This window comes from Lycorma delicatula, chromosome 9 (genome assembly GCF_047948215.1).
Source record: "Lycorma delicatula isolate Av1 chromosome 9, ASM4794821v1, whole genome shotgun sequence".
In the NCBI taxonomy this organism is placed as follows: domain Eukaryota; kingdom Metazoa; phylum Arthropoda; class Insecta; order Hemiptera; family Fulgoridae; genus Lycorma; species Lycorma delicatula.
This window is the reverse complement of record NC_134463.1, coordinates 29704103-29716696: the sequence shown is the minus strand read 5'-3', so window position 1 is coordinate 29716696 and position 12594 is coordinate 29704103. Positions and strand designations below refer to the sequence as shown.

Sequence of the window (12594 nt, the reverse complement as noted above, 5' to 3'; positions counted from 1 at the left end):
AAAAAATATAGTACCTGACTCATTTTCGCTTCGTATAAAGAATGTTCGTTAATTCAGGGGGGTTATTTGTCGACCACAGTCGTGTATTTTGTGAATTAATATACCCTCCCAGATGAAATCACATTTCATCAGTAGAAAACGTAATATTGATGATACTTACGAAGTTTTGGTTGGTAAAACCTTTAAACCATTGACAATAAATTAGTTTTTTTGGCATGATCTGTAGGTTTTTAATTCTTGAACACACATTACTTTGTAAGGAAAAGTTTCAGTTCTTTTTTTACAGCATTATGTGCGGTAGCAAATCCGATATCTTGCTGCTGAGCTATCTTAGGCACTGACTTTCGGCCATAGCATACGAAATATTAAGCAACTGTTCGTTTAGTTTAGGTGGTCTTCCGGTACGATCAGCATCTTCAACACATTCCGTTATCGGAAATTTTTCGATAACAGTTCGAACTTCATTGCGATGAGGAATAAGAGTATTTGGAAACTTTACAGAACTTTACTTGGGGGTCACTAAATCAGTTTACTTGTCACCCCCCCCCCCCACACAAAAGACGTGTTCAACGAGAAAAATGTGTTCCTGTACCGAAAGAACATCACGTTTCTCGCAGCTATTGATTCGGGTAAACGAAACAATACGGAACGAAACGAAACACGTACAATCACAACCAACAGCTGACGTCTTGGTTTATTACTGAGCAACGCCCAATGAAGCCACAGGGCAGCCAACTTAACGCTGAAAAAAATGCACCTCATAATTCCAAAGCATACTGAACAGCGACTTTCCGAATGCTCTGTATATATTATATATATTTTTTAAGTTGTAATATTTTTCATAAGCTTATTTTTGTATTACTGAACGTAATATAATAGTTATAATTGTTTAATTTTTTCTGTTGTAGATTTTCACCAAAAAAGTGCGTTAGCTGAACATAATTAAGTAAGTTTATATTCTAATATATAACTCAATAATATTTTATGACTTTAAATAAAAAGTATATATACGAGGTCTGTTCAAAAAATAAACCAACGGAGATATTTAGTGATGTGCGGTTTGCAGCATTGTGTTCCGCAAACCTCCTCTGTAACCGCTTGTTCTTGGATTGTTGATATCTCGTTTAGTTTTCGTGTTATTGTTATTTGAGTGTAACATGTTTAAATGTTAGTAGCGATTTTTATAACGTGCGATTTATTGATGTTTGAACTTTTTTCTCAATGTCGTAGCCGTAAATCCAGCTTTCGTCTCCCGTTACGATCCTTTGATCCCGTTACGATCCATGAATGTTTTATCGTCATCGGCTTGTTCAAGGATTTGCCGGCAATTGTCCACTCGATGTTCTTTCTGCTGTTCGGTCATCAAACTAGGAACAAACTTTGCTACTGCAATCGATGCATATTCAATTTTTCATCTTCAATTGACTGACGACCACTTTTAAATCGTGAAAACCATTCGCAGGATTTCGTACGACCCATAGTATCATCTCCGTAAGCTTGTTTCAAAACCTGAAAAGTTTCTGGGAAAGTTTCCCACAGTTTCACGAAAAATTTTACGTTTTATCGTTGCTTCCGAAAAACGCACATTACAAACAGTAAAACACGTTGCACTCAAGTAATAATAACACGAAAACTAAACGAGATATCAACAATCCAAGAACATGTAGTTACGGAAGAGGTTTATGTGGAACACATTGCTGCCAACCGCACGTCACTAAATATCTCTGTTGGCGCGTAATTAAAAACGTTCGGTAATTTTTTGAACAGAACTTTGTGTGTGTGTGTGTGTGTGTGTGTGTGTGTGTGTGTGTGTGTGTGTGTGTGTGTGTGTGTATGTGTATATATATATATATTGTTACCAGATATATACCTAATTTAATATCGGCGGGCGATAACGGTAGCAACGGTGTGAGCAAGCGCACAGTATACGGACGCGCTCATACAAGCATCACTCCCACTACGCACTTCTCCCGTCATAGCGCGCTGCAGCCCCACCACTCTCAGGCTCCTATAAAAGAGCGTGCATGAGAGTGAATTGGCAATTCATCGTCGATCACCACCTGAAGAAGATGAAGTTCCCTGGCCGGCTCAACGTGGGATCTCCCGGCGGATGCCAACATCCCGCCGGAGCAGCAGGCCTGGCCGGCCCGCCGAGGGAGCCGCTGGACGCGGGTGCTACATTACGCTCCAGCTCCAGCTTGCCGGGCTCAGCAGCAAGAGCCGGCCCAGCGTGGGATCGCTCGGGGAGAACCGCGTCGGTGAAAGACGACCGACGCCGACCCGACAGTGCGGGGCTGTGGGAGCCACCACTGCCACGCTGTAGTGGGGACCCAACTGCCGCTGACGGAAAGCCCGGTCGGACTTTAACGGACGAGCCGCAATTCCCCGACTTCGCCGGAGACCAGCTTCCGGAAACTACAGCTCTTCTCAGAACTAACGCTAAAAAACGGCCCTTTTCAGGACCATCTCAAGGTATGAATTACGTGCCGTCGAAGCCGTTCGGCGACAATATATACACGCGCGCGCGCACACACACACACACACGATTGCGATGTTCTTTCACGAACTGTCTCTCTAAACTATGTACCATAATGACCGTCCAAGAAGAATAGTAAGGAAAGCCTCGGGCTAATTTTAGAAAACAGTAATAACCGTAGAAGCGAATTTCGTCTCCGGTGGCATGAATTTAATTACTATTTTTTCTATACATAGTTCATTTAATTTGATTAATAATACAAGTTTTATTGAACGTAATGGTTATTGAATATTAATAAACCGAATACAAATTTAATTGATAAGTAGTGTTAAGATGCATATGAACTAGAATGACGGTTTGGTGGAAGTTTTTTCGTCTCTGTTCCGCTTCTTTCTAAAAACGTGTAATGTTTATAAACAGTGTGGTGGTGCTAAGTGAATTTTTTTTATACCTTTAATGTTTTTTATTACCTTTCAATGTTTTTTCATTAGATTTTGGGTACATAATATTAATTTTATTACATAATTATTAGTTTTGATATTTTTCCTTTCACTCTGATTTTAAATTTAAAAAATACATAATCATTAATTTATTTATCTCACTTTAGATTTTTTGATAGAACTAATTAACACAAAATAGTTATACTAACTAGGCTTAGTGTTATAGAAATCGGTGCGAAATATAACGCAACGCTTTGTAGTTGTAACTACTACCTAGATTTGTGCATATAACGTATTTTACGTAACGCTCCGTAATAGATCATAATCAATTTTTACAGTCTTCCGTTTGTGTTATATAATGACATATTTTAACTTTAATTTTTATTATAATTTGACATTACTCATAAATATAACAAAAAGTCATTGAAACAAAATTAAGTTACTCTTTTTAGGGGGGAAAAATCTGATGTGGACAACTCATGACTTCCTTGATCACCTATTAAATTACATATATCAATTTTTTTTTAAATGAAAAGTACATAAAATTTTATTTCTTTAATAAATTTTGATATTTTCTCATATTACTTTTTTATATTGTTATTATTAAATTATTTATCGAAAAACTTTTTACCAACTAGAGGTTTATAATTATTAATAAATTAATATATTTAAATTAAAAAAAGGAGATGAAGTCAAATTCGAACTGATGCGCCTTCCCCTTGTAAGATCCAAATATTTCATTAATTGAACTTTCATTTGGCTATAACTCTGGAGCCAAAGAAAATAAGTTTCTCTTATGATATATCGTTCTAAAGCTCTCAATGAGGGCTTATTACTGCTATTAAGAAAAAGTTGATAATCAAATTTTTTTGGATTTTGGGCTTTTTTTGGACACTTTTGGTTCAGTCGATTGCAACCAAAAGGGAACAGTTAGATCTTACAACAGTCTTAAATCCAGAATTTTAACATGTTACGGCTGATCGTTTTTGAGTTATGCGATATACGTATGTACGTACAGACGTCACGCCGAAGCTAATCAAAATGGATTCAGGGTTGGTCAAAATGGTTATTCCCGTTGAAATCTGAAAACCGAAATTTTTCGCTATCATAATACTTCCTTTACTTTGTAGAAGGAAGTAAAAATAAAGATTTTTTTTTTTTTTTTTTTTTGAGAAAGAAACCTATTTTTCATTAGCAACAATTAACACATCTATAATTATGATAGGTTCCAAGGCGTTCTATTATTATGTTGGTATATTTACTAATATATATTTTAATTTTTTGTAAAGTTACATCCTGTGTAATTTTTTTTTAACAAATAAATTAATTTAGGATTTTGAATCGATGATAAAAGGAGTGCTTAATTTGAAATGAAACTTATCTCTAGTACGGCAGACGATTTCTTAAAAATAAAAAAACTTGCTAATGGTTTTCTCTTCAGTGTTGAAGGAAACTATGGGCTCAACTGAACGCATTCTAACCGGTCTGAAGTTTATCTCTTATTTGTCATCATCAATATTATCTATCTACTGCTTTGACAATAGCCCACGCGTTAATTATTTTTAAAAAAATTCTTTATCTTTTATTTTTAAGAGAACTTTTATTTAGGATTTTTATTTTTGGTTGTATTCTACATTATGAAAATTCAGCATAATTTTTGAATATGTAAATCCTCTTCGTAAAATCTATAGTAATGTATAATTTATTTAATACAGCACATGATGAAATTTCGTTTTTTTGCGCTGCTTACGAATTTAAGAATCTTTGTGTGTGTGTGTGTTTGTTGGGTGGGGGGTATGTAAATGTTTTAACATTTATTTCCTCTCTATTTGCGTGATTTTAAGCTTGTTTATTGTAAAGTTGTCATAGCGTATGCCGTAACTCCATATATATTTATAGAATTGCTACATGGATTTTCGATTCGGAATTAATGACATTGCCAATCAGTTGTTAAATTTTTTGTTTTCATTTTACTCCTATTCTCTTTTCCAATCTATATTATAAATCCATCTTTTCCCCTTGTTCTATGCTATCTGATATGTTTTAATAGTTGTTATCGCTGTTGTTGTTATTACTCTGTTTTCATTTTTTTTTAATGTTTTAGCTATCGATTGTATTCCCACTTCATTCGTTACTTTTAATGTATACTTAATGTTTGATATAACTAGTGGGTAAATGAGAAAAACTGGCTTAACTTTTTGCCTATTACTGTTATTTTTTGCTTTGTCATTACATATTTATTCATATTTTATATATATATATGTGCATCATTTAACTTCAATAAACGTCTTTACGATTAAAACATTTCATGCATGCTTATATCATATTTTCCTTTGTTACATTTATTTGTTTACTTTTGTTTTCTCTATCTCTCTCGCGAGCGCGCGTGTGTGTGTGTGTCAAGCTGAAATTGTTATGTTATATTAACAGCGTTATTGTTTGTAACATTTATTATTATTACACATATTGGTTGAAATGTTAAGTAATATCCTATGGACAATATATTAGTGATTAGTGATCGAAGAAGAAAGTGGGGGTGAGTGAGCTTGTTTTATAAAAGTTGTTAGAACCGTCTATAAAAAATATCAGTGAGATAACTGTAGTTGTTCACTGTTTAAAGAACCAGTGGTATGATTAATTGTTTGAAATGAATGTCATTAAATTGTTAATGTGTAGGTTGACATCCTAATAGCATGGAGGGGTTAACTATATAAATTTGTTTTAATTCAGATGAGTGACGAGTACGAGGAAATCAGAGCAATGTGTTAAAAGTAAAGTTCAAGGAGTTGAATTAGAAGGGAGAAAAGAAACGTAAAACTGGTGTCAATGGTTACCGTTCATCCTGCATAGACTGTGAAAAGAAAAACTGTAGATTAGTAACACATTTTGTCTAGCTTATGACATTCTCTACCGAGCGTCGTGTACAATACTTTCCAATACGATAGTAATCGAATGTACTGAAGGCTCACAAAGATCGAATACACCGCCACTCGATTCTTTTATTAACGGGCGCTGATATATGAAGAAAAGACAGTGCAGTCTGATTACTGTTCGCATTTTACAGGCTTTCTGTGTCGTTCAGTAGTGGTCCAGTTGATTGTTAGGAGTTGTGATGTTTTATTTTGCAGCGTAATACCATATTTACTCGCGTAATTCACGCACTTTTTTGACAAATATTTGGTATCTAAAAGTAGGTGTGATTTATGGAAGGAAAAGATTTTTGATAGGTTTATCTCCAATAAAAAAATCAGGGTACGTTGGTTTGATTGTTTCCTGTATGTGCTTATATTTTTATTTTGAATTAACAGTTCGAACATTTCATTCATTTGAACGGTTTTTACTTCTCGCACGACTTATGTATAATTGGATTTGTGTTATGGGGATAAAAAAAAAACATTACAGCTGTGTTAAAAAAGCACAACTTAAAAATCTTATATATATATATATATATATATATATATATATATATATATATATATATATATATATATAAATGCGAAAGTTTTTCTGTTTCCAACAGCATCACACGAGAACCAGCCTACCGATTACTTTCAAATTTTCAGGATACATTTAAGTTATCCCAGGTAAGCCACAGATTGAGGCCCTAACCCCCTGGGAAGTGAATTTGTGAATTAAAGATATTCATTAAAGAAAAAAAATATCATGTGGACACCACATGACTTCGTACGCCTATTAAATTACATGTACACATTTTTTGCTGCACTTTATTTGAAAGTAAGATACGATCCTCCAATTCATTAATAAAGTGGGCAGTTACATAGTTGCATTGTGGTGGACACTACAATTGCATTACATTCTTTTGTGGTGTCCGTGTCAGCATTTTATATTAATTTAGTTTCATGTTGCTCAAGCAGATATGTGAAATAAGTGAGAACGTGTCGGATCCGTAACATGCACACATCAGTTCGAATCCGAATTCATATACGAGTAAATATATTACTCAATCAAATATATTTTGTTAATAATTATTAATCTCTTATTGTAAAAACTTTTGAATTAAAATGAAAAGTACATAAAATTTTATTTCACTAATAACTTCTGATATTTTTTTTCTAATTTTCTTTGTTTTGTTATTATTGAACTATTTATTGTTAAAATTTTTTTGCAGTCTGAGGTTAATAATTATTAAACCAATATATATATATATATATATATATATATATATATATATGCGCCTCATGGCCGTGGGGCGCAACAGGAGAATCCTAGAGTGGATACAGCGCCGCATGGCCCTCAAGGTGGCATCAGCATATTCCTCGGTCTCGACACGCGGTGCTGGTGATTACGGGGCAGCCACCTCTTCAACAGCTGGCAAAGCTCAAGTGTTGGGACACCGGAGAGTTCCCAAGCAGGACATAGATGCGGCCTTGTTCCAAGATTGGCAAGCTAGATGGGATGCGTCCACCATGGGCAGGTGGACGCACCGTCTTATCGCGAATATAAAGCCGGGGTCCAGTCGGAGGTTTGGTGAGCTGAACTACTGGCTCACGCAATTCTTGACAGGTCATGGAGTCTTCCGCGCCTACCTATGTGGTTGGCGAAGGGCGGATGACTCCTACTGCCTTTACTGCGGCGACCCGGATACCCCAGAACACGTGGTGTTCTGGTGGTTTCCCGCAGTGGGATGATTACCGCCTAGCTTGCTCGGCGATTACCGGACCGCTCAGCGTGGAGAACATCATCGCAACCATGTTGCGAAGCCCCAAGAGTTTTGACACCATTGCAGGGTTCGTGGCGAGGGTTCTTCAGGAGAAGGATCGGGGGGTTCGGGGATGAGCCCCCCGATCTGAAAACCGAAATTTTTCTGCGATTACAATATTTCCTTTACTTCGTAGAAGGAGGTAAAAAAGTATCCTTTTATTTCAATACTATATTCTGTCACCACGGCAACATAAATATAATGAAGTAAAATGTATAATTTTTTTTTCTTTAATGAATATCTGTAAAATATTTAATATTCTAACAACCACGAGAATAACGAATGCATCAAGATCCAGGGAGCGAACCTCCCGTGTAGACGGTCGGGTGAGCGAAGCGGTCCCTGACCGGCTAGTAATGAAAATAAAATGTGATAATAATAGCTGAGAAAATTTTATTTATTTGACTGAATATATTAAAAAAATATTGTTTAATAAGTCAGGTGCATGAATTTTGCGAGTAAAAGTACGGTGTCATTAAAAATGAAAAGCTAGAACGTATCAAACATTTTAAGGAGGCTTGAGCAGTTAAGCGGTATAAACTTAACTTGACTGTTGTAATGATATTTCAAGATCTCATTCTTTCTTGTTCAAAATATATAATTCACCGTACAATAATGTATTATAATTTTAACTTAATAGTGAGTAAATTAAAATTTTGATGGTGTAATTGGTAAGTATAACTAACGTAGCTTTTAGTATTAAATATCCGTCATCGGGTCAGTATATAATGCAAATGGTATGCAGTACTCTATTATAAAAGTTTGTAAGTTAAGTAAGAGAAAGTACGGTTAAGTCCAAAATTCTCTACGTAAAACTCCTAAAGTTATACTTTCCCTTCTCCATCCCTCTCACTCACGCATACACTTTCATAGAAAGAGAGAAAAAATTCTGTTGTTTTTATTGGTCTAGCTTGTTTATGAAGCGTTATAAAAATCGTAATAAAGTTTCGCGGTTGTCTTAGGTTTACCGTGCTTACTGTTCACGCGATATGGTAATCAACGTCAGCAGTTTTTGTTTTATTTTATGTTGTTTCGTTTTAGTGGTAACAGCTGAATTGGAAGGGGAGACTGGAAAAAAGATGAAATAGGAAGTGTATTAATTATAAACTCTTGTTTTGAGGTTGTCAGCACTTTTTTTTAACCCTCAATTATCCTTTTTTGTGTTAAATAAATATTTATATGTATGTATTTCTATATCTTATTTAAATAAATAATTTTTATTGTTATAAATAATGTTATGTTGTTTAAATAATTTATTTTGTTCTAAAATATAATTTTGGGCAACACAGCTTAGATCTCTCTGTATAAATCCCGATTTTTTAAAATTCATCTGTTATTGCAAATAAACATATAGGATAGTCCGGGATGGTTATATATCGATGGAGAATTAAGTTTTTCGAAAACTTTAATGAACACAAAGGTTGCAGTTTTATTTACTTATACTTACTATAATGAAAAATTAGGTTTTGGATTAGAACCGGATGATTAATTTATCAAAATTCATAATATCAACGTAACTTATGTTTAAAGTTTATTTTTTTCTTAATTTATTCATGAAAAGTATGATTTTTTGTATTTACAACTGGTTTTCTAAATGTAACATATATTTGGACCTTTACACTGTTAATGAAGCAGAAATGTATGAGTCTGATAAGTCCGTTATTTAAAAAGGTTGATTTGGAAAATTTCGCGCAATATAAAAAATGGCTTTTGGTAAAATATTTTCTCATATTTTTAAGTGATGTGCGGGCTGATCATACAAGCTCGCCGTACATGGCGGCTACGTACGTAACATACGATTAAATAACTCCTTTTGAGTAAAAAACTCTCCAGGGGGCATTGATATCTATAATAATTAGGTACTGAGAACGGTAACAGATCACTCTTCATATGATCATGTTCGTGGGTTTTCCAAAATAATTTTTTTAGGAAGTCAATTTTTAATTTAAATAGCAAAATTCTAACATAAGATTGATTTTCGTTTTTCTGCAACTGTAACCAACCCTTACATTTCCTTATATTCGACATATTTGCCTATCCATTGTAGTCTTGAATCAAGTTGATTAAATCGGGAACCTATTTATTACTTGTATAAATACCTATAATTAAAAAAAAAATAATTTTTTTTTTTATTACACTGTTTAAAAGACTAAAAGAAATTGTTTGCTTTTACGAGTATCCGATATCAGGTTTTTTTGGTCGTTTCCTTGCTCATCCCATTCGTGAGATATAAAATTTGTATCAAATCCGTTATTATTCGACAGAAGGATGAATAAAGACCTTATAAAATTAAATTTATGTATAATCCCTATTAAAGTCAATGTAATTAACAATCTTTGTCTCTATTTCCTTTAGTGTTTAGAAAATAAAAATAGGCTTTTTCTTTATTAACTTAAACTCATAACTCCTTGCTGAAACGATAAGGCCAAAATTTTATGTTGTGTTTTTGGAGAAATTAAAAGGCCTACTTCACCGGATAGACACTTGAGGCATTACGGTTATCGTACAAGCTTTGAACAGGAAACAAATCCTGGACCGCCCGTAGGTAACCTACCCAACCTTTACTGGGATAGGGGTCTCTCCCCATCTTTCCTCGTAGATCTATAGGATTCGTGTAAATCAACAAACCATCTAGTAAAGGCCTCAATTCTGCTAAACTCTTGACGGAAGATCGTAAATGGAAGAAATAAGTCAACGACTTTGCGTTTACCATTTTAAGTATACACTAAACAAACATTCTTTTCCTCCACAAATTAACGAGCCATCCGAAAATAAGCGAGGAGTTTCTTAAATACAATAGGAGGTACTTAGATTCAGTTGTAAAAAACTTGTCTGTTTCCGGAATGTGTTGGCTTGTAGAAATAGAGAATTGAATTATTAACCGTTCAGCTAGAATCCTTATTACAGGTAAAAATGTATTAATGTATTAGACATAAATACCCTCGAAAGGTAAACTAATGGTTGTATTGAAAGGCTTCACGTGTTACTTACTTCAAAGTATGTAGACAAATTTTGCTTATTTTTGTAGGGATAATAAATGCGCTAGTTTACTTTTTTGAAGTAAATGAAATGTCTTCGAAATGCTTTTGTTATTGTATTCGTAATTCATTTTACATCTTGAAAAATGAATTAAATTTTTTTTCGTTTATTAATATTTGTAAAGTTTCGCATAATTTTTATGTAGCATATTTTATTTGAATACATTTATAAAACAATGTCATTTATCAATTTTGCTGAATGTCTATCGACGTAGGTCATTGATTCTAAATCCAGACCACCTTTTTCGATTCAGTGTAGTCATTCTTTTTCTTCTACATTACGTATGTGTTTGTTTTTATTAGTCATTGATTAGTTTCAATCATATACTAATGGTTTTTTACACGCAATTTCTGTGAGTGCATGCGTGCTGGTTGTTGGTTTTTTTATTTGTTTACATTTTGTCTCAATAAAAAGTCAATAAATCAATTTAACTTGGAAGTGTATTTTCCTTTTTTCTTTATGTTTTTCTTTAATTTCATTTCTTCCACAAAACATAAATTCTTGTTTTAATGAGAAAATAATTTTTATAGGCTGTATGTTTGTTTTTTGTGTTGTTCTTTTATTTATTATTTATTTCCTTTTTCAGTGTTCTTTTATTAGTTTTAACGTCAATAAATAATGCATATTTATCTTTTAATCCATTAATTATCACCGTTTAATTAAATTACGTTTTGTAATAGAGAAATAATCGTTACATAAAATAAAAAAGGTGAAAATTGTTAAACTTTGAATTAATTAATGAATTTAGTCTCAGTTAATTTTGTAGTAAAAGTAATATATAATAAAAAAAAAAATTAACTATAAATAAAAACAGATTAGTCTTCGCGAAAGAATGAGCTTTCGTAAGAGTTATATCTTACTACTTAATTGATGGAAATATTGAGTCTTATTTAATCTTATTATAGTCTCTACGTTTTTCCTTCAGAATTTTAATTTATTTAAACAAATCTGTATAAATTACTGCAAATTATTCATGAAAAGATCCCATTTTTTGCTTGTTTGTGTGGGATTGAAATTTCGGTGCTCAATAACTTCATTAAAACACACAAACACACACACACTGTATTTAAAGTTTATTTAAGAATACAGAGTTATCTTGTTTAAGATTTTTTTTTTCATTTTTCCAATGGTTGGTTTCGGTATGGTGATTTAAAAAAAAAAAAATTACTCTTAGCTCTCTGTAGATGGGAATTTTCTTTTGGACTAAGGTATGAATTTTAACAACACTATTAAGTACGTATATAATTTCAGCTAACAATGGAATGGGAAAGTGGCCGTGAGGGAAATAGAGATTTCCATTAAAACCGACGGGAACATCTAGAAAAGAGTGCAGCAGTTGGACTATGTCTGTTATCGGCTGAAAAAAGCTAGTCTTTTAAAATAGTCTTGTAGTGATGCAATTAGAATACTGCTTAAAAAAAAAAAAATTTCTGTCATTTTCCTAGCATATATTTATATTTATACTAAATGTATACAAGCATCCATCAGGATAAATGTACATTAATATTATTGTGTTGCTTTAAAAAACGGATTTTTTTTTATTTACATTTGTTAGTTATTCGAAGTACATGAATTATACTGTGAAAGATATATATATATACACACACACACACACACAAACACTCCTCGTTATATAATTTGTAAACATTTTTGAAATAGATTGTCTGAATATTTTTTTTTGGTTTTGTATGTATATTAAAAATCATTTTTGCTAAATGCAGAATAAACAGTTAAAATACAAACAATTAAATTTAAGATAATAATTTCTTAATTAAAACATAGTAAGTAATATTATTTTTGGTTAGGAATTCACTCAAAGAAGTTTTTTTTGTTATTGTCATGTTCATACAGTTAAAACTTATTAAGTTTTTGCTATATCATACGTGCTATATACGTTACATTACATTAATATAGGCGAG

The 12594-nt window shown here is 32.9% G+C and overlaps 2 protein-coding genes across 8 annotated transcripts in view; one reads left to right on the top strand and one right to left on the bottom strand.

Annotated features, from left to right (window-relative positions):
• LOC142329798 (protein HGV2-like) overlaps positions 1-12594 on the top strand; it is a 169743-nt gene that overhangs the window by 57482 nt on the left and 99667 nt on the right. For 4 of the 7 annotated variants that reach the window (XM_075374605.1, XM_075374606.1, XM_075374610.1 and 1 more), the window contains one exon: positions 909-946. The exons of 1 other annotated variant lie outside the window; for it this stretch is intronic. The gene's annotated coding sequence lies outside the window, so the exon portion shown is untranslated. The remainder of the gene's footprint in view (positions 1-908; positions 947-12594) is intronic. 2 more of the 7 variants (XM_075374608.1, XM_075374611.1) reach the window with 1 other exon arrangement.
• Positions 1-12594, bottom strand: part of LOC142329799 (uncharacterized) — a 156034-nt gene that overhangs the window by 49061 nt on the left and 94379 nt on the right. The window lies entirely within an intron of this gene.